Here is a 4,890-nt window from a genome sequence, read left to right as displayed (position 1 = left end):
TTAATTAGCAAATTAACGTTGATTTATCTCGTTTTTCTCTCCGTCTTGGTCACGGTGCACAACCTAAGATGACTTATACACCGGGATGGAGGGAGTAGTGCCCACACATACTTTGACACTCTGCATACTTGTGACTCTGAAATATGTCTATTTGCGAGCGTTTCTTCGGTTGGGATTGAGTTCCTCGCTAACCTCCAAGCAAAGTGCTCTATCCGTGTTGGGACGGTTAGAAATATGCCTAGAGGCAATAATAAAGATGTTATTATCATATTTACTTGTTTATGATAAATGTTTATTATCCATGTTGAAATTGTATTAACCGAAAACTAAATAAATGTTTGGAAACATAAATGAATACTGTCTCTAGTGAGCCTCTACTAGACTAGCTCGTTGATTAAAGATGGTTAAATTTTTTCAATCATAGACATGAGTTATCATTTAATAACAGAATTACATAATTAGGAGAATGATGTGATGGGCAGGCCCAACCGTTAGCTTAGCATATGAACGTATCACTTAGTTTAAATGCTACAACTTTCTTCATGTCAAGTATTTGTTCTTTAGACCATGAGATCGACATCTCCTTGACACCGGAAGAATACTTTATGTGTATCCAAACATAACTTAGTAACTGGGTGATCATAAATGTGCTCTAAAGGTATCTCCAAAAATGTTTGTCGGCTTGCATGTATTAGACTAGAATTTGTCACCCCATATGACTGACATATATCTCTAGGCCCTCTCGGTAACACCATATCCAAAGTAGCTTGCAAGCATGTGACTAATGAGTTTAGTCACGGGAATACAGTATTATAAAACGAGTAAAGAGACTTGCTGGTAACGAGATTGAATTAGGTATGGCGGTACTAATGATCGAATCTCGGGGAAATAACATATTGTTGGACAAAGGGAATTGTATACAGGATTAAATGAATCCTCGAATAGTGGTTCAAACCGGTAAAGATCTTCATTAACATGTGGGAGTCAATATGGACATCCCGGTCTCGCTATTGGTTATTGACCGGAGATGAGTCTCGGTCATGTCTATATGTTCTCGAACCCGTATGTTCACACACTTAATGCTCGATAACGTGAGGGTTGTATTGTGATATTGATTTTTGTGAGACCAAATATTTCTCGGAGTCTCGGATGAGATCGGAGATATCTTGAGGAGCTCTAGAATAGTTTGGAGGTAAAGATTTATATATGGGAAAATATTTTTCAGGGTTCCAAAAAAGTTTGGATTTTTTGATAGAGTATTGGAAAGGTCCTACAAGGTTCCAGGGGTTCCACTGATGTCTAGTATGTAACTTTATTCTTGTAGACGTTGTTGGTGTTGGGTAACGTAGCATAAATTCAAAATTTTCCTACGCATGTTCAGATCTTCCTATGGAGAGACCAGCAACGAGAGAGGGGTAAGAGCATCTTCGTACCTTTGAAGATCGCTAAGCGGAAGCGTTGCTAGAACGTGGTTGATGGAGTCGTACTCGCAGCGATTCCGATCTAGTGCCGAACAACGGCACCTCCGCGTTCAACACACGTGCAGCCCGGTGACGTCTCCCGCACCTTGATCCAGCAAGGAGGAGGGAGAGGTTGGGGAAGAAGACCAGCAACACGACGGCGTGGTGTTGGTGGAGAGACGAGGTCTCCCGACAGGGCTTCGCCAAGCGCCGGCAGAGAGGAGGAGGAAGAAGTGCAGGGCTCCGCCGAGGGAGAGGGAAAAACCGTGTCCTCCAAAGGCCAAAAGTGCCCACTATATATAGGGGAAGGGGAGAGGGGGTGCCACCCCTAGGGTTCCCACCCTAGGGGGTGAGGCAGCCCTCCCAGATGGGGAGTGGCGGCCAGGGCAAGGAGGAGGGGTGGCGCACCCCTCTGATGGGCCTAAGGCCCACCTTAGTTAGGGTTCCCCCCCCTTCCCCTTTTTTCTGGTGCACATGGGCTGGGTGGGGGGCGCACCAGCCCACTTAGGGGCTGGTTCCCTTCCCCACTTGGCCCATCTAGCCTCCCGGGGTCGTCACCCCCCTTCGGTGGTCCCCCGGGACCACCTCCGGTGGTCCCGGTGGTCTCGGTACGTTACCAGTGATGCCCGAAACACTTCCGGTGTCCGAAACCATCCGTCCTATATATCAATCTTTACCTCCGGACCATTCCGGAGCTCCTCGTGACGTCCGGGATCTCATCCGAGACTCCGAACAACTATCGGTAACCTCGTACAACAATTCCCTATAACCCTAGCGTCATCGAACCTTAAGTGTGTAGACCCTACGGGTTCGGGAGACAGGCAGACATGACCGAGACACCTCTCTGGCCAATAACCATCAGCGGGATCTGGATACCCATGGTGGCTCCCACTAGCTCCACGATGATCTCATCGAATGAACCACGATGTCAAGGATTCAATCAATCCCGTATACGATTCCCTTTGTCTGTCGGTATAGAATTTGCCCGAGATTCGATCGTCGGCATACCTATACCTTGTTGAATCCCGTTACAGGTAAGTCTCTTTACTTGTTCCGTAGCACGTCATCGTGTGACTAACTCCTTAGTCACATTGAGCTCATGATGATGTTCTACCGAGTGGGCCCAGAGATACCTCTCCGTCACACGGAGTGACAAATCCCGATCTCGATTCGTGCCAACCCAACAGACACTTTCGGAGGTACCCGTAGTGCACCTTTATAGTCACCCAGTTACGTTGTGACGTTTGATACACCCAAAGCACTCCTACGGTATCCGGGAGTTGCACAATCTCATGGTCGAAGGAAAAGATACTTGACATTAGAAAAGCATTAGCATACGAACAATACGATCCAGTGCTAGGCTTAGGATTGGGTCTTGTCCACCACATCATTCTCCCAATGATGTGATCCCGTTATCAATGACATCCAATGTCCATGATCAGGAAACCATGATCATCTATTGACTAACGAGCTAGCCAACTAGAGGCTTGCTAGGGACACATTGTGATCTATTCATTCACACATGTATTACTGTTTCCTGTTAATACAATTATAGCATGAACGATAGATGATTATCATGAACAAGGAAATATGATAACAACCATTTTATTATTGCCTCTAGGGCATATTTCCAATAGTTGGGCCTCCAAGTGCAGAGTTTTATAGGACAACAATAATTTTTCCTCAAGTGGATGACCTAAGGTTTATCAATCCGTGGGAGGTGTAGGATGAAGATGGTATCTCTCAAACAATCCTGCGACCAAATACAACAAATCTCTTGTGTCCCCAACACACCCAATACAATGGAAAATTATATAGGTGCACTTGTTCGATGAAGAGATGGTGATACAAGTGTAGCATGGATAGTATAAATAGATTTTTGTAATATGAAAATATAAAAACAGAAGGGTAGCAAGTGTAAAACAACGAGCAAAACGTTGTATAAATGTAGGCGATAAGCTCCTCGTGTTAAGATTTCATCGAATATAAAAGGGCCCTCCCATTTAGGGTGAAGTTTATGCTTCTGCTTCTCGGGGAGGCGTAGCATGAGTTCTCCCACGTTATATGCCTTTGCCCAGACTTCCCTGCTTTGATAGCTCCGAGCTTGTTGTTTACAGGAAGCTGATCGGGCCAGAGCTATGTCGCGCTCTGCTTCCAATGCGTCCAAGTCGTCTTGCCGATCTAACTCGGCTTCTTTTTCCTCGTACATACGCACCCGAGGTATGTCGTGTATAATGTCACAGGGGAGGACTACCTCGGCCCCGTACACCATGAAGAAGGGGGTGTACCCTGTCGATCGATTCGGGGTGGTGCGCAAGCCCCATAGCACGAAGTCGAGCTCCTCCTAGATTCACAACCTTTATTAACTGAACACATTCACATGATACTGTTCATCACCTAGATGACAGACCTTACACAACTCTAAGCATAGCATGCATAGCAGGATAAGACACATCATGGCTCAAGCATCTACCAGGTATGCTAGGTTGTAAGGTTCAGCTATTTACTGTGACAAGGACAGGTCATGCAAAGGAAGTGGGTTCAACTAACATGGTAAAAGCATTGAAAGCATTTTGACCTAATGCAATAAGTAAGAGCAGGAGCGAGAACATGGGATTTATCGGGATGATCAAAATGGTTGCTTGCCTTGTTGCTCAGCAGAGGGGTGATATTCGTCAGTCGAATAATCAGATGTATCCGCAGGGGCAGAGCCTACCGAAATAATAACAATCAACCAATATCAAACATATGCAACAAGATGATGCATAAAATGCAGGGTAGCATGGTTTGAGGTGACTAACAAAACCTTTTGGGTGATCTTGATTTGAAATCATAATTCAAATATCATTTGAATTATAATTTATCAAATTCCTTTAATTGATTTGACCTGATGCTCTTTCATAACTTTGTTTTTCATGCATGAAAGTAGCACCATTATGTTTATTGAATTTTTCTCATCCATTTGCATATATTATTTGTATGATTTGGAGTTATATTCAATTTTCTATGAATTTCCAAAGTTCTGCAATTATTCTGGAAATATATTAAAATCAGAATTATATTTATTGCATCAGCAGGTCCAACTGGCCGTTGAAAGTCAAACCTGACTAGTGGGACCCACTGGTTAGTGACGCTGGTCAGTTTTTAGTTTAAGTTTAACTTAATTAGCTAATTGCCATTGCTGGACCCACATGTTAGTGACTCTTTGACTTTTAAAATAATTTTTATTTTTATTTTAACTAATCTTTAATTAAACAGGGGACTGGCCCCACTTGCCAGGGACTCAGGGGAGTCAACCCCACCGGCGACGGGGTCAAACCCACCGACGGCGAGGCTCCGACGACCACCAGAACGGCGGAGGGCCTCGGGTTTGCAATTCCGGTGACCAAAAGCATGGCGGAGGGAACCAGACGACCGGCCACACGATCGC

The sequence above is a fragment of the Hordeum vulgare genome, chromosome 3H (assembly GCF_904849725.1).
Source record: "Hordeum vulgare subsp. vulgare chromosome 3H, MorexV3_pseudomolecules_assembly, whole genome shotgun sequence".
Lineage (NCBI taxonomy): Eukaryota > Viridiplantae > Streptophyta > Magnoliopsida > Poales > Poaceae > Hordeum > Hordeum vulgare.
Note: the sequence above shows the minus strand (reverse complement) of the source record.